At 33.9% G+C, this 22,458-nt stretch overlaps 1 long non-coding RNA gene and 2 other non-coding genes across 3 annotated transcripts; 1 reads left to right on the forward strand and 2 right to left on the reverse strand.

Annotated features, from left to right (window-relative positions):
* Positions 1–4,483: 4,483 nt before the first annotated feature.
* LOC147568593 (U6 spliceosomal RNA) lies at positions 4,484–4,587 on the reverse strand. The gene has a single exon (XR_015231531.1). It is a non-coding gene; the product is annotated as a U6 spliceosomal RNA (small nuclear RNA).
* A 9,868-nt stretch (positions 4,588–14,455) lies between these two features.
* Positions 14,456–15,157, forward strand: LOC147568594 (uncharacterized). Its single transcript, XR_015238340.1, has 3 exons — positions 14,456–14,723; positions 14,824–14,878; positions 15,018–15,157. It is a non-coding gene; the product is annotated as an uncharacterized LOC147568594 (long non-coding RNA).
* Positions 15,158–18,753: 3,596 nt separating this feature from the next.
* On the reverse strand, positions 18,754–18,857 carry LOC147568595 (U6 spliceosomal RNA). Its single transcript, XR_015231532.1, has one exon. It is a non-coding gene; the product is annotated as a U6 spliceosomal RNA (small nuclear RNA).
* Between the last annotated feature and the right edge of the window lie 3,601 nt (positions 18,858–22,458).

A 22,458-nucleotide genomic window follows, 5' to 3' on the forward strand; every position in this document is an offset into this window, starting at 1 on the left:
TGATTTTCCATTTCAAAGATCACAATCGTCATCCTCCTCTAACTCATCTTTTTCATCCTCCACAAATGGAGTCTTTCTCTCCTGGACTGTACCAAATTCGTTTTCTCTTTCATCTCAATCTTCTTTACCAATTCAAAACCCACCTTCTCTGCATAACCCTAGTCCAAGACACGTTTCCAACCATACACCTGTCCCTACGACAACTCCAGCTGGTGCTCAGGGATCCTCTTCCTCTACAACTGTTCCGTTGGTTGTCTCCTCTGATCCACCTGTCATTGTACCGCCTGACACGTCTCTACCCTCTGCTCCACTACACAGCAGCGTGGTCCCTCACATGAGTGAGTCTTCGTTACCCACTGTTGTTAACCCACAGACGGAGGTAACCTCTCGTCATCCAATGGTAACCAGAAGCCGTGACGGCACCCGTCGCCCCAAAGTTTTGTTCACCTCCTCTCACAAGTTACCTCCTACTCTTCTCTCTCACATTACGAACCCTAATTTGATTGAACCCACCACTTACAGTCAAGCATCTAAAGTTGAACACTGGAGAAAAGCCATGGAGGACGAAATCAATGCTCTAAAACGAAATCATACTTGGGATTTGGTTCCATCTAATCCTAATATGAATATTATAGACTGTAAATGGATATACAGAGTGAAGCAGAAATCGGATGGTTCAGTAGAACGCTACAAAGCTCGAGGCTTCAATCAACAACAAGGTATTGACTATACTGAAACCTTTAGTCCTGTTGTTCGACCTACTACAATTCGAACGGTTTTATCTCTTGCTGTGATGAATGATTGGCCGGTCCGACAACTCGATGTGAAGAATGCCTTCTTAAATGGTGAATTGCAAGAATCGGTCTTCATGTCTCAACCAAAGGGTTTTCAGAATCCCTCTTTACCCTCTCATGTGTGTAGATTAAACAAAGCTATTTATGGTCTTAAGCAAGCTCCTCGAGCTTGGCATCAAAAGTTTTCATCCTCTCTGGTTCGACTAGGGTTTACACAGTCAATTTCAGATCCGTCCATGTATCATCGACGAACAAAAGTGGGGTTTATCGTTATTTTATTATACGTTGATGACATTCTGATCACTGGTTCTACTACTTCTGAGGTCAATTTGTTAATTTCACTTTTGCATCAACAATTTCTTATAACAGATCTGGGTGATTTATCTTATTTCTTGGGTATGGAAATTACGAGAAGTGTGGATTCCATAATAATCACACAACAAAAGTATATAGTGGATCTTCTACATCGATTTGGCTTACTTCAATCGAAACCATCCCCATCGCCGGCCAAATCAGGAACAAAGTTATCTATTCATGATGGTGAACCCATCTCTGATCCTCAATCTTTTCGAAGCTTAGTTGGAGAATTGCAATACCTTAATCTAACTCGACCAGACATTACATATGCTGTTAATCAAGTCTCCAATTTCATGAAATTACCTACCTCTGTTCACTTCACGGCGGCTAAACGGATTCTTCGATTTCTAAAAGGAACAATCTCCGATGGTATTCTTCTCCGGCGGTCATCTAACTTCAATATCACGGCCTACTCGGATGCTGACTGGGCAGGGTCCCCAGATGACAAGAGATCCACGTCAGGTCTATGTGTGTTATTAGGCCCCAATATTCTTAGTTGGACTTCAAAGACCCAACCCACGGTATCCATGTCTTCCACCGAGGCCGAATATCGGGCCATGGCCCATACGGCTGCTGAGGTTACTTGGATTCACAATCTGTTATGTGAACTTCGTTTTTCTCTAGAGGCGCCCCCAGTGATTTTTTGTGACAATATAAGTGCCACGTACCTAGCAGTCAATCCTGTCCTTCATTCACGTACGAAACATGCAGCCATTGACTTCCATTTCGTACGTGAACGAGTCAACAATGGTCAACTTCGTGTTCACTACATTCCTGGCGATGCAAATATGGCGGATGTATTTACCAAAGGTCTTCCGACTCCAAGATTCAACATGTTACGAAACAAGCTTACACTCGGTAACCGATGTTCAGCTTGAGGGGGGATATAAGTGTATATAATACAAATGTATTTTGTCTATTTGTAAAAGGGTAGTTTAGTATATTCACTTGTAATACCTTGTCTATTTAATAGAAGTGACTGCCCTTGTTTTAGGGCATCTTGACCTATTTCAACTACAAAGTGTTGTGTTTTTCTTATACTTCTGAATCTCAATTGGAATACAGGTTGTTTCCTATGTTCACTGGAAGTATCCAGCGAATCAAGTACCTAAAAAATGGTTTGCTTATTACTCTTTATTCTCTAATCTTTATTCACTTGTATGAATTATTATTACTCTAGAATAAGATATAATTTTTTTTATATATTATATCCCTACTGGTGCAAGTAAATCTGTTGCCACTCAATATGGGACTGGAGCAGTTTCAGGTTTCTTTAGTGAGTATCACGTAAAAGTTTGATGGCATACTAGTTACTCTATTTAATTGACCGAAAAAGACTAGTTTTTTCTTAAAATCAGTCGTTACCTTTTCTTATATCTCCTATTTGAACTGTTAAGTTTACAATCTCCATTTGAGCACATAGTTAGTTATACTCTTCCAATTCCTGCCATCTTTAATAATCAATACTTGGTCAGATTCAACTACTTAAATGTTGTGTTTTTCAAATTTCAAGCTGCAAGGACTATGGATAGGTGTTTGATTTAGTTATCTTACTATGAAGGTTATGAAAATAATTGGAAGTTTCTCTCTGATGAGTCACCCTCGAGGAAAGGTAGTATCTTACCTCAATTTCATTTAAAACAATATCTTGGTAAGGAATTTAGTGCTTTGATATTTATCTTTTCTGCTGAGTTAGTATCTCGGAAAACAGATAATGTGGTGAATTCCCTAAACCTGTTTTATTTCTCTGTTTGCATTTCGAATGCCTGTTTTTTTTTCAAAATCAAAACATCAATCTTTTCACATAACACTTGAAAAACTTTGGAGATTGAGGGTTTAACCGTAATATTTTCTTAAAATCAGCTGTTTCCTTCTCTTATATCTCCTATTTGAACTGATAAGTTTACAATCTCCGCTTAAGCACATAGTTGGTTATATTCTTCCAATTCCTGCCATCTTTATATAATGAATACTTGGCCAGCCAGTCAGGTTGAACAACTTGAGTGTTGTGCTTTTCAAATTTCAAGGTGCGCAAGGACTATGGATAGGTGTTTGATTCAGTTATCTTACTATGAAGGTTATGAAAATAATTGGAAGCTTCCTTCCGATGAATCACCCCAGAGGAAAAGTAGAATCTTACCTCAATTTCATTTTAAACGATATTTTGGTAAAGAATTTAGTGCTTTGATATTTATCCTTTTTGTTGAATTAGTATCTCAGAAAACAGATAATGTGGTGAATTTCCTAAACCTGTGTCAGTTCTCGGTTTGTAATCATTTTGTATGTTTTCGAATGCCTGTTTTTTTTTTCAAAATCGAAACGTCAAATTTTGACATAAGACTTGAAAAGCTTTGGAGATTGAGGGTATCAATTTGTAAATAAAAAACCGTGATCGTCCTGCTATTGTCGATGATACATGAAAATTGAAAAACTGAATGTCGAATAATGACATCTCTTAGATCTAAGTAACGTTAGTTATTGCTCTGGTTGCCTGACTTATTAGTGCTACACAACATAAGAAATAAAATTAAGTTGAGTAAAAACTACGAGTAAGTTAGTCGATCCGGTTGTGGATTTACCCTATGTATTGTCAGTTCAAATTTCATCGAAACTATTGCATCTGATTACTTGAATCGAGCGTGAATCAATTTTATTTCTGGGATAAAGTTGTTGTTTTACGATATGAGTTCTTTTTTTTAAATATTGGTCCAGATTGGACATAGTTTCCTATCTCCCAAATATTGGGTTTTAGTTATCTTGGTTAATATACTATATGTACTAATGTTTCACCCTTTGTAACGGTTTTTCCCTTGTTGTAACGGCTTTAAGCTGTTACAACTAGTCCGTATTTTTGTAGTGACAAGTAAAGCCAAAAAAAAGAAAAAATGCTTGAACAAAATTCAGAATTTGAACACACTAGAAGGAAGGGAAGTCAAATGGTGAATTTGAGGAATCTAGAAAGGAAAAAGAAAACACTGTCAAGAAATGTTGAAGATTAAGTTAGCAAATGAATGATGTATTCATAACTATATGTATTCAAGAAGTTTTATCTTTTCCTTTTATAAGATTCACCATTTGTAGTTTAGACTGATTATTCTCATTTTCTATCAATTTTAGAAAAGATAAACTTTTATGGGGCTTCTTAACTTTAGATTCCTTTCTCTCTCAAGAGAAGAAAGAAGTCAATTTAGAACATATTCCTGTGCATGACATGACATTTAAACATGGTGTGTTGTCATCAACAAAAACCTTTCTTTTATTAAAACCCTAAGAAGTATTTTATATCAGATGAAAGTAGAGTATCAATCAAGCATGGAAGATGGGAAGAATAAAAAGAGTTGGCCCATTTCTCTAGTTGTATATGTCACCCTTGTGCACGCCCACACTAATCTTCTCGGTACCGTTCTAGTTTTATCGGATGTGTCCGCAAAGACAACAACTCGCTGTCTAGTATATACGAACCTCGGGCTATAAAATTGGTGTGACTGCCTATAAACTCTTGGGGATGACCCACTTCAATTGTTGGTCTCACAAACTTGCACTAAGATTACCCCCACTTCATGAACAAGAATTTCTTTTGGCTATAGGCACTTGCAATCCCCCAAAAAATATGTTTAGACTGTGCAACCGCTGCCCACATATATACAAACCTGTATAGAATGTACATAACTTTGAGCAAACCTTACTTGCGCAGCATATGTATTGACATATTTGCAGACGTTGCACAGGAGCGATTGAGCCAAGCCGAAAAAGTTGATGAATCCTTTTTTTATGAAAGAGAATTTGGCTAGAAAGTTGGGCCAATTTCCTCAAAGTTGGAAAAGTTTATTTTCATCTAACTATATATTTTTTCATGTTTCTAACAATTTTCAAAATTGTGTTCTAGAATATATCTTTGGATTTAAACCAAGGTTGGCCGAGACCTAAGGCAACAAAAGCAACTACTTTGGCCCTTCGGGCGGCAGGCTAATTAGGAGAACCAAATTATAAACAACAACAATTAGAATCAATCGAAATTATGTAAATCATTGCCTAAACAAAATCCTCCCAATAAATTTACAACCAACAATATTATGAACAAACTCAAGCCCAAACAGTCAAGTTAAGAAACATAAAATAATATATAATAATAAGAAAGAAAATAATGCTACTTATATTAATTCACTTGAGATGTTTAAATATATATTCACATAAATTACTCGAGATGTTTAAATACATATTCAAATAATTGAGTAGTACAACTGAGTAGAATGGGACCTTCAACTTTGATATCAAGTTCTTGGTTCTCATAAGAATAATCATCTAATAACATCTTGAACTTTGAATATACCAAATACTTTTGATAGAGGAAATTAGCTCTAGGGTAAGATCAATCTGGATGGTGTAGTAAATAAATTACTCTTAAGAAGTTAATTTATACTAGTAGAAATTTATGTGGAGTTAGAGTCCAAGTGAAATTCGTCAACAAGAAATATTTCTAATTTCAACCACACGGTAAAATAGGTAGTTGGAATCCTTAGATGATTCTATCTCTCCTTAAGATTGCTAGCTACGAATTCCTTTATTATTGGGATTCTAATTTATCAGCATGTGACAACAACTGCCCTAACCCTAATTACCAGGGACAATATTATATATGCCCATAACTTTAGTTATTTGGGGGCCCTCCTGTTAAGGCCAATAATCTGTTTTTGGAGAGCAATTTGTCTTTTTCTTTCTATTTTCCCACAACAACGTTGTCGGAAAATTTTGTTTATTTTTACATCATTTTAATATTTTGTACTACGAAATTTTTTCTTGATCTCCAAAGTATCGACCCTTGTTAATAGTGTCTCGCATAGACCACCCCACTCTGAAAGCTTTCCTCAGCATCTTTGAAATGGGTGGGGTTGAATGGATTTTGAGAATCTTAATCGGTGTCTTAAGCAATTTCCACTTCAATTAGCTTTATGTGAAATCGATTTTAGTTCACAAATCGGGTTGCCTTAATCGATTTAACCTTGGTAACTTGACACTTTCACCATATTATTCTAGAATCTTTTTATTAAAACTTAGACACAATTCACATATGTTATATATCTGTTATTTTCTTTATAGTTATAAATATATAAAATACGGATTTAAATTATAAATTTAATTTTTTGAGTTGGAATCGTAGACTAACTTGGACCATTACGTGTATATTAAGTTTAAAAAGTAATTGAGGACACATGATATTAAAGAAAGTGACAATTTCCCTATTAAATGGACGAATAGAATACTCACTAAAAAAAGGCTAAAATACATCAAATATTTATATATAATCATTTGAGAACCAAATACCCATCTCTATAACTTCAAGTTTTAACTAGTAGACATGTTGAAGTTCATGTGCAAATATTTGAGTGGTACAACTGAGAATATTGGGGCCTTCAGCTTTGGTATCAAGTTCATGACTTTCTGATGTAGATTGTTGCGGAAGCGTAAAAGTAATGGAATCCACCATTATAACAATGATAAAATACGTAAATAAACTGATAAAATACGTAAATAATAAAGTAAAGAACAAAACGATAAACTTGATTAACAATAAACTTGATTCATAATATTCACTGATCTGACAGACTAGACTTCTCTTATATAGAGATTGTACTTTCCTAGATAGACTTGAATAAAGAAAGAAGATAACTACTAAGGATACTATCCTTGATTGCTAAGACACTAAAACATAGAAACTCTAAATACCTAAACCTGGAAACTATACTAATGTATTAACCTGGCCGTAAGGCCCACTAATCTCTTGGCCGAAAGGCCCATTAAGGGGATGGCCGCCATCATACTCCCCCGCTGCGGAACAACTTGCCCTCGAGTTGGTGTCGTCATAAAGCGGATCGTCCAGGTAATACAGATATATATCAGCGATGTAGAAGGTAACTTTGGCGACGATTTGGAAGGCAATCCTTAGTTCCCACTTTGCGCGAGATTTGTCGGAAATTGAAAGAAGACAAATAAGGATCAAATAACCAACTAAAATCCAAAACCCATGATGCGAAAGATCCCGCGAAATCAATTGTAGGAAACAAACTTCTAACAAATTTCTACATCTTCCGTCGTCTAGTAATTCAATGAAGAGGATCATGATCACCACATTATTCTCTCTCAAAAATTCAATTATGAATTTTGTCATCCAATCAAACACATGCCAGACTTCCTTTCCTTTAAAACCATTTTTAATCATCCTATTGAGGCTTCGACCAACGAGTGAAGAATAAACAATGTTGATCCTGTCATCTTTCCATGGTAAAGCTTGCCACTTAACAATCTTCAAGAAGGTGTGAAGTAACATGAACAAGCACGAAGAGAGACTTATTGTTGCAATTCCCCTAACTTCTTCACCAAGAGCCGAAGTATCAACGAAACCAACTCTAATAAAGGTATCAATATGGAAATATGTAGCGTCGCTATGACTCTCTAAAACTAGCTTCCCACGTTCATCTTCGTGAAGTTTGTAAATTATAACTTTATCATAACTTGTCAAGTTAGGCAATACCATAAGTAAATCTTCGCTTACTCGAAATAACCGAGTAGGTGAAAAACCTCTTTGCAACATTTTATCGAACAAGTGATAGACGTCAACTTCTACTCCCAAGTCCATTGATTCTTGGAGAGAACTATCCCCATTATTTAGTTTCTTAAGTTCAGGAAATACCATAGTATCCATGAAAGCATCCAGCAGGTCGATTTCATCATCTCCTCCTTCAGTTGCCGTGTTAAAACCTTCGAACATTATTTCTTCTTCTCCCCGCTTTTCTCTTTCGGATTCTCCTTTCTTTCTTTTTAATTCCTGCCACTCCTGAACTCTCCTTTTCCTCTTCTTCTTGGTCATCTTTTTGATGGAGATTGATTCATTAATGGAAGATCGTGATTCAGTTTCCGATTGTGATTGAGGAGGAGTTTTTTCAGATTCTGGCCAAGAAATACAACTCCTTTGGTGGACGAAGTTAACAAGCTTTTTATGTCAGAATCAAGTGAGGGAGACTGATTTTTTTTCGAACACTCGATACCACAACACTCATCACTTTTCATCTCTTCTACACCAATGGTTTTTTCTGGTTTTCCTTTATGTACACTTTGCATGGTTGGTAGATATCGAACTGCTTTCATGCCACTGTATATCTTTGTAACCTCAAATATGTTTCTTGCTCTTGCAAAAGCATCAAGCATCACAAGAATCGAACTTTGACTTATCTTGGAACCCATATCTTGCAACTCTTCAATAACCACATAAAGCTCATCCAACCGCCCATCAACAATCAAAACTCGCATTAGGCCATTAATAGAATCAACAGTAGGGGAAGGATCATCTCTCATCATCGTGGTAAAAACTGGATGTGTCCGTTCGTAACGACCATTGGAAGCGTAAGTATTTATTAAAGCATTCCATAGTTTCCGATCGACTAGAGGATAGTTCAATATGAGTTTTCCCACTACGTTTTCTGCCTTGTGACGTAGCTTTGAATCTCCATATGCATTAATTCAACATACTCAGAAGAGTCACCGAGTATGACACCTAGACAATCATCTTGATCGATCAAATAATGAGCAGTTTCATGGAAGCCTAATTTACACTATGTATGAACTAGACTTTGGTAAAAATTCCGAGAAGGTTTCACACCATAGATTCTGAGTATTTTATGATTCGACACAACTAATTCGTCTCCCGGGAGTATATATGGATGAAATAAATTGCACGGTCTTGTGTTTTTCAATTTTTCTTTATTCCTCTTAACGAACCTTTCTTTCTCCGTCGTTGAAAAACTAGTATTTTCTTTATCATGAACCTCTCCTTCAACAATATCAATCATAGTTGTCGAAGGAATTTCGGATAATAATTTGTCCGATTCAATTCGAGATTCTACATAAGATAGGTAGTCATTCAAAGGAAGAAAAATATACCTGAAAATATCTTTCAATTGAGCCCAATCATCGATGAATTCTTTTCCTTGATCGACGAGTTCCCATTGCATCTCGTTAAATTTTTCATAGACTCTCTTATACAAGTGTTGTTCAACGAGAAAAACCTTATCTTCACCACGAACCTCTTGGTTTATAAACCAATCTTCCATCTGTTGAATCCAAAAATCTATATGATATTGACAATCAAATATAGGGATTTTGGAAACAACATTAATTTTGTTTTGATCTTTTCGATCAACATAGAGTTGTTGTGCATCCCTAAAAGGATCCCAACCTAAACGTGGAAATTTTTTCCAACATTCAAGATGAGAAGTGTCTAAAAAAAAAATTATCTGTTCCCAAATTCTTGAAGCTCTGAATACCAGCTGATGTAGATTGTTGCGGAAGCGTAAAAGTAATGGAATCCACCATTATAACAATGATAAAATATGTAAATAAACTGATAAAATACGTAAATAAACTGATAAAGTAAAGAACAAAACGATAAACTTGATTAAAAATAAACTTGATTCATAATATTCTCTGATCTGATTAAGAAAGACAGACTAGACTTCTCTTATATAGAGATTGTACTTTCCTAGATAGACTTGAATAAAGAAAGAAGATAACTACTAAGGATACTTTCCTTGATTGCTAAGACACTAAAACATAGAAACCCTAAATACCTAAACCTGGAAACTATACTAATGTATTAACCTGGCCGTTAGGCCCACTAATCTCTTGGCCGAAAGGCCCATTAAGGGGATGGCCGCCATCACTTTCATAAGAATATTCAGCTAATAACATCTTAAACTTCGATCATACTAAATACTTAATTGGAACAATGTACCGTTTGCGTTCTTCTCCGACATAAATCGGTAGAAAACCCTTTGTATTGCACTAGTATTATTAGTACTCTCCCTTGTTAACAATGAGACATATTTGAAGTGTTTCAAGCTAGCATAAGATCACAAATAGATTGTGATGCAGGCGCATAAACGTGTGGGCCCACGTCCACGCGTGCCCACACCCTATTGGGTCATAATAGTAGTTTATTTAGTAGAGGAGAAGTTACTTTAATTTGATATTTCTTTAATTTTAAGTTTCTATCTTTGAGTAGTTTATTATTTTAGGAATCCTAGTTTGAGTCTATCTAGAGTGGTTTATTATCTTATAAAAGGAGATCTAGTCTATGTTATTATTCACCTTGAAGAGAAAAACCATTGAAGTTATTAAGAATTTAAGTTTATTTTATCGTTTCTTACAGTTTTCTTTAATTATTCTTAGTTTATTTTATTGTTCTTTAATTATTCCGCTGCGTCTACATCAGATTGTGTATTAAATAAATTAGGAATTTGATTTCTATAGAACAAGCTTTAGGGAGTTTTTGGAGTTAGACTCCAACTGAAGTTCTATAACGACTATATGAACTAGTCTGGGATAAACTAGGTAGCTGTAATCTAGATATTGTTTCTCTTTGATTTCATTAGGTATTTAAAAATACAAGGGATTCAATAACCACCCTAGTTCCTTAATTTTCATTAACTCAAAAATGACTGTTGTTTTTCTTTTCAAATCAATAGTTGATTTTCATTTCTTACCGGATCCTGCCACTAAATCAATAGCCAACATTATCTCATCTCAAATGTAAGAAATACGATAATTTGAGAATGTAAAAAAAGAACAAAATCAACAAATAAAGAACGTATCAAAATATTTACATATTAAAATTCTCACTATGTTAATATCTTGAAAGGTGATATCTTCATTATGCTGCACGTGACATCCCAACTAGGTTGACACCTCACGGAGCATCCATCATTGGAATCACCACTTACTATTGTTATTATTATTTAATGAAACCAAATACAAGAGGGGAACATAAAGCCTAACCCTGAATTTAACAAATGATCAGACCATTAAAAGACTATAAGATTCATCTAAACATATGTGAAGAGATACCATTTAAGCTAATCATCTGAATAACTGAGTACACAATTCTTCGACTTTAACTCTTCTTCGTCTTTAACTCTTCATTCTTTGGATCATAATTTTCCAATTAATTGACTACTTCAGATGTTGAAGTACATGATCAAATTCTTGAGTGGTGCAATGAAGCACAATGGGTCCATCTACTTTGATATCAAAATCAAGATTCTCATAATCTGAGTATTCATCTAATAACATCATAAACTTGGAATATACCAAATACTTTATCGGAACCACGTATCTTTTACAATCTTCTCCAACGTAAACCGGTAGAAAACCCTTGTGTATTGTTGTAGTATTATTAGTATCCTTTGCTAACAGTTGGTCATACTTGAAGTGACTTTGTTTCTTACTAAACTTTGTTTTTAGAGATGAAAACATCTTCACCATCTTCATTATTGTGTGAGAAAGGATTAATAGGAAACAGGACTCAGATAACGTTCATGTTCAAATATTTGAGTGGTACAACTGAGAAGAATGGGGCCTTCAACTTTGGTATCAAGTTCATGACTTTACTAGAATATCCATCTAATACTTAACATCTTAAGCTTTGAACATACCAAAAAACTTAATTGGAACAATGTACCGTTTGCATTCTTCTCCGACATAAATCGGTAGAAAACACTTTAATATTGCAGTAGTACTCTCCCTTGTTAACAATGAAACATATTTGAAGCCTTTCTTTTCCTTACCTAATTTTCTCTTTTGGGACGAAAACATCTTCAACTTAACTATTTGGTTGGAAGGAAGAAAGGAGAGAAAGAACTCTTATTATTAGAAGCAAAACGCAAGAGAGAATTTCAAGCTAGCGTAAGATCACAGATAGATTGTGTATTAAATAAATTAGGAATTTGATTTATATAGAAGAAGCTTTAGGGATTTTTAGAGTTAGAATCTAATTGTAATTCTAAAACTACTACATAAGATCTTTTTTCTAATCTCAATCTAGTTTTAATTGTGTAGGATAAACTAGGTAGTTGCAATCTACATATTGTTTGTCTTTGATTTCATCAGATATTCATATATTGTAGGGATTTTATAACTACCCTAGTCCTATAATTTTCATTAACTAAAAAATGACTATTGTTTTTCTTTTCAAATCAATAGTTGTTTTTTTCATTTCCTATGGCATCCTGATTCTAGATCAATAGCCTAACTAAATCTCCTCTCAAATGTAAGAAATACGACATTTTTGCAAATTAATTAAAAAAAACAGAATCAACAAGTAAAATAACATATCAAAATATTTACAGATTAAAATTCTCGCTATGTTAATATCTGGAAAGGTGTGATATCTTCATTATGTTGGACATGACATCCCAACTAAGTTGACACCTCATGAAGCATCCATCATTAGAATCACCACCTGTTATGGTTGTTATTATTATTGAACGAAATACAAGAGGGGGGACTTAAAGCATATCCCAGAATTCAACAGATGACCAACCTAGGATTAAAAAAAAAAGATCCATCTATACATATGTGAAGAGATACCCTAATCATCTTAATAACAAAGTTCACGCTTCTTCAACTTTAACACTTCTTCGACTTTAACCTTCGTTCTTTGGGTCATATTTTTCGGATTAATTGACTACTTGAGATGTTTAACTACATGATCAAATACTTGAGTGGTACAATGAAGCACAATGGGTCCATCAACTTTGATATCGAAATGAAGATTCTCTTCATCTGAGTATTCATCTAATAACATCTTAAACTTGGAATATACCAAATACTTTATCGGAACCACGTACCTTTTTCTATCTTCTCCAACGTAAACCGGTAGAAAACCCTTGTGTACAGTTGCAGTATTATTAGTATCCTTTGCTAACAATTGGTCATACTTGAATGGACTTTCTTTCTTACCAAACTTTGTTTTTAGAGATGAAAGCATCTTCCTCATCTTCATTATTGGGTGAGAAAGGATCAATTGGAAACAAGACTTAGATAAAGGGTACTGATAGGGAATGAAAAAGATGAGACAGAAATAATTTCAGCAGAGAGCAGAGGACATAAGATCTGAATGACTTGTTTAGTTGTTTGTGAATAGTTTACTTGGATAGTTAACTTATATACAGAGAAAACTTTCTAATTTGGATTTGGAGGTTTTATAAGATTGTGGGTATATTAGTTTCCAATGTGCCGGTGCCATTAGATTGTGGGTTTATCATTTTTGAGAAACATTAATATAGGATAGTGTACCATTATCCTGGATTTTATATATCTAAGATTTTATATATGTGAACTAACTAGAGGATCCTAGTTTAATATAATGTATAGATACACTTATGATGGTCGCCAAATTTGAAATCTAAGTCGAGCGGCCCCATATATTTTATTGCAATTGAGATTTTGATCAAGTAATACTAGCTCCAAATTTATTCTTGCGAGCTATGTATATGACATAGTACGCGAACTCAATTTTTAATGCATAAATGGTAATCGTTTCCCCTACAAAAACGCCATAGAAGCATCCGCCAAAACATCTGGACAACTTTTCGCAAATATTCACGCCCACACTAATAGCTTATTTAATACGAGAATTACATATGATTACATTTCGGTTTTAGGGATGACATTAAACTTCATAACTCGCTAAGAGTTAGACTGCATTCTTTATTTATGTCCATATCTTTAGGTATTGGCTCCCCTTTCCTATTTAGGCTAACGTTTACGTAATAAGAACTTTTTTTTAGGTACAAAATTTTGAACGAAATTTCTTTAATTTTTTTTGTTTTTCCGCGAACTGAAATTGGCGGAATGTTTTTTTATTTCTCTTTAAAATTTTGTACTCCCAAATTTTTTTTTCCTCCCTGTATCGTTTCTTGTTAATACTGTCTCCCCCGCCTCTTTGACTCTGGTTGATTCGCATGGACCACCCCACTCTAGAAACACTCCTCGCATCTTTGAAATAAGTGGGGTCGAATCGGTTTTATAAATCAAAATCGGTGTCTTAACCAATGTCCATTCCAGTTAACACTAGGTCAAATCGATTTTGGTTCACAAATCTGTTTGCCTTCATTGATTTCAACTCGGTAACTTGATACTTCCTCCATATTATTCTAAAATCTCTTACAAAAAATATTAAGACAGAATTCACACATGTTATTTATCTGTTATTTGGTGAATGAGTTATCTATATAACAAAACAGAACTTGTTTTTGCTTACTAGGACAAAATGCAATCTGACTAGGACAATCTAACTAGGACAAGCTGACTAGGACGAGAACAAAAGATGACCCCTTATCCTGACCCTCTATTATTTGATCCAACCATTGAGAAGAACATAACCCTACACCTTCTCTCATTAACCCACGTGAATCTTCAATTTCAAAGGATGTTTCAAATTTTAGTTTCTTCATCTTCCCGTCGTTCCCGATGTTACGTCTCTCGCTTATTAGCTTAACCCTAAATTACTTTTGTTATATTTCTCCTCCTTCTCTTTCCTCTTCGAAGAGATCATATTGCATCTGGGTTTGGATTCTTAATCTTGATTCGATAAAGAGTTTTCATACTTCTTTTTTCTTCCATCTGTAGGATTCTTCTCTTGAGATTTTGAAATCTGTAAATCTAGATCATGAAATTTGCCAAAGTGGGTAATAGATGAGATGAAAATCATCATTCTTACATTAGACAAACACACTTAAGGTAATTTGCATCTTCCCCTTTATCTTTTTAATCTATTATTTTCTCTTAAATTAGTCTTTGAAATTCTGAATCTTCATTTTTCCTTTTTCAATTTCCGAAGGAGACATAAAAATGGGAGGTGGAAAATAAACAGTTGATAAAAGAGTATTATAGAAGTAAAGTTCCGAAACCCTAATATCTAATTTGCCCTAAATGTTTTACCCCATGAATTTATATTTCATATATATTTTTAACTTGGGTTTAACCGAAATCTTTCTTTTTCTTCTGAAAAAATGCAATTTCATAATTTTGTAGAGAAAACTTCTTTTCCAAGCAAGTTCCTTACAAAAAAGAAAGCTTCCTCGAGAAAGAATTAAAGTTTACAGAGATGCGGGAAATTATAGTAAGAAGATGAGTTTTCATTTTGGGAAGAACTTTCATCGCAAGAGAATGAGTTTCTCGAGAAGGACATTGAGGTAAGAATAATTCATTCTTTACCCTTTCATTCCACTTATTTGATCATGTTTTCAATTGATTTTGTATGATTATATCTGTACTCCTTATCTTTCATAATCTATTTTTCAAAAATTGGGGTTTATGGATTGAAAATCGATTAGATGCCATTGAATGAATTCTCCAAGTAAAATTTTAATATTTTTGATCTATTATGTCCAAAATTGATTATTATAGGGGTTTTAATTGATTCGTTAATTCAGTGTAGTGTTTTGGTTTCTTATCAATTGATGTACTTATTTTCGATATTGTGAAGTAGGAGCAATTTGGTTCCGAAAAAGTTTTCTTATTTTATGTTTTGGCTCGTAGATTACCTATTTGGTGAAATTTTGGTTTCGTTGGTGTTCATTTTTCACTAGAATCGGGCTTTGTTGCTTGTGAATCTCTATTGAGAATTCAAGTTGTTTCCTATTGTTCGCTGGAAGTAACCAGCGAATCAAGTATCTAAAAAATTGTTTTCTTATTACTCTCTAATCTCTATTCACTTATATGAATTATTATTACTCTAGAATAAGATAGGTACTAGTAAAATTTTCTATATATTATATCCCTATTGTTGCAGACAAAATCTATTGCCGCTCAATATGGAACTGGAGCAATTTCGGGTTTCTTTAGTGAGTATCATGTCAAAGTTTGATGGCATACTGGTTATTTTATTGAATTGACCGAAAACGTCTAAGTTTTGCTTAAAATCAGTCGTTACCTTCTTTTATATCTCCTATTTGAACCGATAAGTTTACAATCTCCGTTTAAGCACATAATTGGTTATACTCTTCCAATTCATGCCATCTTTATATAATCAATACTTGGCCAGATTCAACTACTTAAGTGTTGTGTTTTTCTTATGCTTCTGAATCTCTATTGGAATACAGGTTGTTTCCTATGTTCACTAGAAGTATCCAGCGAATCAAGTACCTAAAAAATGGTTTGCTTATTACTCTTTATTCTCTAATCTTTATTCACTTATATGAATTATTATTACTCTAGAATAAGATATAAATTTTTTTATATATTATATCCCTACTGGTGCAAGTAAATCTGTTGCCACTCAATATGGGACTGGAGCAGTTTCAGGTTTCTTTAGTGAGTATCACGTCAAAGTTTGATGGCATACTAGTTACTCTATTTAATTGACCGAAAAAGACTAGTTTTTTCTTAAAATCAGCCGTTACCTTTTCTTATATCTCCTATTTGAACTGTTAAGTTTACAATCTCCATTTGAGCACATAGTTAGTTATACTCTTCCAATTCCTGCCATCTTTATATAATCAATACTTGGTCAGATTCAACTACTTAAATGTTGTGTTTTTCAAATTTCAAGCTGCAAGGACTATGGATAGGTGTTTGATTTAGTTATGTTACTATGAAGGTTATGAAAATAATTAGAAGTTTCTCTTTGATGAGTCACCCTCGAGGAAAGGTAGTATCTTACCTCAATTTCATTTAAAACAATATCTTGGTAAGGAATTTAGTGCTTTGATATTTATCTTTTCTGCTGAGTTAGTATCTCGAAAAACAGATAATGTGGTGAATTCCCTAAACCTGTGTTATTTCTCTGTTTGCATTTCGAATGCCTGTTTTTTTTTTTTTCAAAATCAAAACATCAATCTTATTACATAACACTTGAAAAACTTTGGAGATTGAGGGTTTAACCGTAATATTTTCTAAAAATCAGCTGTTTCCTTCTCTTATATCTCCTATTTGAACTGATAAGTTTACAATCTCCGCTTAAGCACATAGTTGGTTATATTCTTCCAATTCCTGCCATCTTTATATAATGAATACTTGGCCAGCCAGTCAGGTTGAACAACTTAAGTGTTGTGTTTTTCAAATTTCAAGGTGCGCATGAACTATGGATAGGTGTTTGATTCAGTTATCTTACTATGAAGGTTATGAAAATAATTGGAAGCTTCCTTCTGATGAATCACCCCAGAGGAAAAGTAGAATCTTACCTCAATTTTATTTTAAACGATATTTTGGTAAAGAATTTAGTGCTTTGATATTTATCCTTTTTGTTGAATTAGTATCTCAGAAAACAGATAATGTGGTGAATTTCCTAAACCTGTGTCAGTTCTCGGTTTGTAATCATTTTGTATGTTTTCGAATGCCTGTTTTTTTTCAAAATCGAAACATCAAATTTTGACATAAGACTTGAAAAGCTTTGGAGATTGAGGGTATCAATTTGTAAATAAAAAACCGTGATCATCCTGCTATTGTCGATGATACATGAAAATTGAAAACTAAATGTCGAATAATGACATCTCTTAGATCTTAGTAACGTTAGTTATTGCTCTGGTTGCCTGACTTATTAGTGCTACACAACATAATAAATAAAATTAAGTTGAGTAAAAACTACGAGTAAGTTAGTCGATCCGGTTGTGGATTTACCCTATGTATTGTCAGTTCAAATTTCATCGAAACTATTGCATCTGATTACTTGAATCGAGCGTGAATCAATTTTATTTCTGGGATAAAGTTGTAGTTTTACTATATGAGTTCTTTTTTTTAAATATTGGTCCAGATTGGACATAGTTTCCTATCTCCCAAATATTGGGTTTTAGTTATCTTGGTTAATATACTATATGTACTAATGTTTCACCCTTTGTAACGGTTTTTCCCTTGTTGTAACGGCTTTAAGCCGTTACAACTAGTCCGTATTTTTGTAGTGACAAGTAAAGCCAAAAAAAGAAAGAATGCTTGAACGAAATTCAGAATTTGAACACACTAGAAGGAAGGGAAGTCAAATGGTGAATTTGAGGAATCTAGAAAGGAAAAAGAAAACGCTGTCAAGAAATGTTGGAGATTAAGTTAGCAAATGAATGATGTATTCATAACTATATGTATTCAAGAAGTTTTATCTTTTCCTTTTATAAGATTCACCATTTGAAGTTTAGACTGATTATTCTCATTTTCTATCAATTTTAGAAACGATAAACTTTTATGGGGCCTCTTAACTTTAGATTCCTTTCTCTCTCAAGAGAAGAAAGATGTCAATTAAGAACATATTCCTGTGCATGACATGACATTTAAACATGGTGTGTTGTCATCAACAAAAACCTTTCTTTTATGAAAACCCTAAGAAGTATTTTATATAAATTTTGGGTTTCTAGTAAAAAAATCTTCCCCTAAACACACCTTTGGTCCACCCTAATATTAATATAGGATTTTAAGCCAAAATAATAATTATAATGGATATTTAGTCCAACTTAGTTAAAGTATGTTTATATGTCAAGGTTACAGTGTTTTTCTGTTTATCGATTCTTGTTTTTTATTCATAAATTACTTGTTATTTATTGTTAAAGTTTCATACTTTATTTCATTTTTTCATACTTTATTTCATGTTTCTTTATATGTGTCATACATAACACATTATATATCAATAGTGTTTCTTCAAAACGGAAAAGGGCTAAAAACCCATTTTCTGAGAAGATTGGACTTTAAACCCTTTTTGAACTTTATTTTGGACTTAAAACCCATGGACCCTATTTTATATGAGATGAAAGTAGAATCAATCAAGCATGGAAGATGGGAAGAATAAAAAGAGTTGGCCCATTTCTCTAGTTGTATATGTCACCCTTGTGCACGCCCACACTAATCTTCTCGGTACCGTTCTAGTTTTATCGGATGTGTCCGCAAAGACAACAACTCGCTGTTCTAGTATATACGGGCTATAAAATTGGTTTGACTGCCTATAAACTCTTGGGGATGATCCACTTCAATTGTTGGTCTCACAAACTTGCACTAAGATTACCCCCACTTCATGAACAAGAATTTCTTTTGGCTACTAGCAATCCCCCAAAAAATATGTTTAGACTGTGCAACCGCTGCCCACATATATACAAACCTGTATAGAATGTACATAACTTTGAGCAAACCTTACTTGTGCAGCATATGTATTGACATATTTGCAGACGTTGCACAGGAGCGATTGAGCCAAGCCGAAAAAGTTGATGAATCCTTTTTTTATGAAAGAGAATTTGGCTAGAAAGTTGGGCCAATTTCCTCAAAGTTGGAAAAGTATATTTTAATCTAACTATATATTTTTTCATGTTTCTAACAATTTTCAAATTGTGTTCTAGAATATATCTTTGGATTTAAACCAAGGTTGGCCGAGACCTAAGGCAACAAAAGCAACTACTTTGGCCCTTCGGGCGGCAGGGTAATTAGGAGAACCAAATTATAAACAACAACAATTAGAATCAAACAAAATTATGTAAATCATTGCCTAAACAAAATCCTCCCAATAAATTTACAACCAACAATTATGAAACATAAAATAATAATAATAAGAAAGAAAATAATGCTACATATATTCATTCACTTGAGATGTTTAAATACATATTCAAATAATTGAGTAGTACAATTAAGTAGAATGGGACCTTCAACTTTGATATCAAGTTCTTGATTCTCATAAGAATAATCATCTAATAACATCTTGAACTTTGAATATACCAAATACTTTATAGGAACTTCGTACCTCTTGCATTCTTCTCCAACGTAAACCGGTACAAAACCCTTGTGTATTGTTGTAGTATTATTGTTATCTCTTGTTAACAATGACACATACTTGAAGTGACTCTTTTCTTTACTCAACTTTCTTTTTATTGATGAGAAAATCTTCATCATCTTCATTATTAATTTGGTGACCGAAGAACGAGACAGACAGAAGAGGCAAATACTTTTGATAGAGGAAATTAGCTCTAGGGTAAGATCAATCTGTATGGTGTAGTAAATAAATTACTCTTAAGAAGTTAATTTATACTGGTAGAAATTTATGTGGAGTTAGAGTCCAAGTGAAATTCGTCAACAAGAAATATTTCTAATTTCAACCACACGGTAAAATAGGTAGTTGGAATCCTTAGATGATTCTATCTCTCCTTAAGATTGCTAGCTACGAATTCCTTTATTATTGGGATTCTAATTTATCAGCATGTGACAACAACTGCCCTAACCCTAATTACCAGGGACAATATTATAGATGTCCATAACTTTATTTATTTGGGGGCCCTCCTGTTAAGGCCAATAATTTGTTTTTGGAGAGCAATTTGTCTTTTTCTTTCTATTTTCCACAACAACGTTGTCGGAAAATTTTGTTTATTTTTACATCATTTCAATATTTTGTACTACGAAATTTTTTCTTGATCTCCAAAGTATCGACCCTTGTTAATAGTGTCTCGCATGGACCACCCCACTCTGAAAGCTTTCCTCAGCTTCTTTGAAATGGGTGGGGTCGAATGGATTTTGAGAATCTTAATCGGTGTCTTAAGCAATTTCCACTTCAATTAGCTTTATGTGAAATCGATTTTAGTTTACAAATCGGGCTGCCTTAATCGATTTAACCTTGGTAACTTGACACTTTCACCATATTATTCTAGAATCTTTTTATTAAAACTTAGACACAATTCACATATGTTATATATCTGTTATTTTCTTTACAGTTATAAATATACAAAATACGGATTTAAATTATAAATTTAATTTTTTGAGTTGGAATCGTAGACTAACTTGGACCATTACGTGTATATTAAGTTTAAAAAGTAATTGAGAACACATGATATTAAAGAAAGTGACAATTTCCGTATTAAATGGACGAATAGAATACTCACTAAAAAAAAGGCTAAAATACATCAAATATTTATATATAATCATTTGAGGACCAAATACCCATCTCTATAACTTCAAGTTTTAACTAGTAGACATGTTGAAGTTCATGTGCAAATATTTGAGTGGTACAACTGAGAATATTGGGGCCTTCAGCTTTGGTATCAAGTTCATAACTTTCTGATGTAGATTGTTGCGGAAGCGTAAAAGTAATGGAATCCACCATTATAACAATGATAAAATACGTAAATAAACTGATAAAATACGTAAATAATTTGATAAAGTAAAGAACAAAATGATAAACTTGATTAACAATAAACTTGATTCATAATATTCACTGATCTGACAGACTAGACTTCTCTTATATAGAGATTGTACTTTCCTAGATAGACTTGAATAAAGAAAGAAGATAACTACTAAGGATACTTTCCTTGATTGCTAAGACACTAAAACATAGAAACCCTAAATACCTAAACCTCGAAACTATACTAATGTATTAACCTGGCCGTTAGGCCCACTAATCTCTTGGCCGAAGGACCCATTAAGGGGATGGCCGCCGTCATACTCCCCCGCTGCGGAACAACTTGCCCTCGAGTTGGTGTCGTCATAAAGCGGATCGTCCAGGTAATACAGATATATATCAGCGATGTGGAAGGTAACTTTGACGACGATTTGGAAGGCAATCCTTAGTTCCCACTTTGCGCGAGATTTGTCGAAAATTGAAAGAAGACAAATAAGGATCAAATAACCAACTAAAATCCAAAACCCATGATGCGAAAGATCCCGCGAACTCAATTGTAGGAAACAAACTTCTAACAAATTTCTACATCTTCCGTCGTCTAGTAATTCAATGAAGAGGATCATGATCACCACATTATTCTCTCTCAAAAATTCAATTATGAATTTTGTCATCCAATCAAACACATGCCAGACTTCCTTTCCTTTAAAACCATTTTTAATCATCCTATTGAGGCTTCGACCAACGAGTGAAGAATAAACAATGTTGATCCTGTCATCTTTCCATGGTAAAGCTTGCCACTTAACAATCTTCAAGAAGGTGTGAAGTAACATGAACAAGCACGAAGAGAGACTTATTGTTGCAATTCCCCTAACTTCTTCACCAAGAGCCGAAGTATCAACGAAACCAACTCTAATAAAGGTATCAATATGGAAATATGTAGCGTCGCTATGACTCTCTAAAACTAGCTTCCCACGTTCATCTTCGTGAAGTTTGTAAATTATAACTTTATCATAACTTGTCAAGTTAGGCAATACCATAAGTAAATCTTCGCTTACTCGAAATAACCGAGTAGGTGAAAAACCTCTTTGCAACATTTTATCGAACAAGTGATAGACGTCAACTTCTACTCCCAAGTCCATTGATTCTTGGAGAGAACTATCCCCATTATTTAGTTTCTTAAGTTCAGGAAATACCATATTATCCATGAAAGCATCCAGCAGGTCGATTTCATCATCTCCTCCTTTAGTTGCCGTGTTAAAACCTTCGAACATTATTTCTTCTTCTCCCCGCTTTTCTCTTTCGGATTCTCCTTTCTTTCTTTTTAAGTCCTGCCACTCCTGAACTCTCCTTTTCCTCTTCTTCTTGGTCATCTTTTTGATGGAGATTGATTCATTAATGGAA

Source organism: Eschscholzia californica, unplaced genomic scaffold (genome assembly GCF_041429995.1).
Source record: "Eschscholzia californica isolate CP2 unplaced genomic scaffold, dmEscCali1.0.p SCAF_1, whole genome shotgun sequence".
Taxonomy (NCBI): Eukaryota; Viridiplantae; Streptophyta; class Magnoliopsida; order Ranunculales; family Papaveraceae; genus Eschscholzia; species Eschscholzia californica.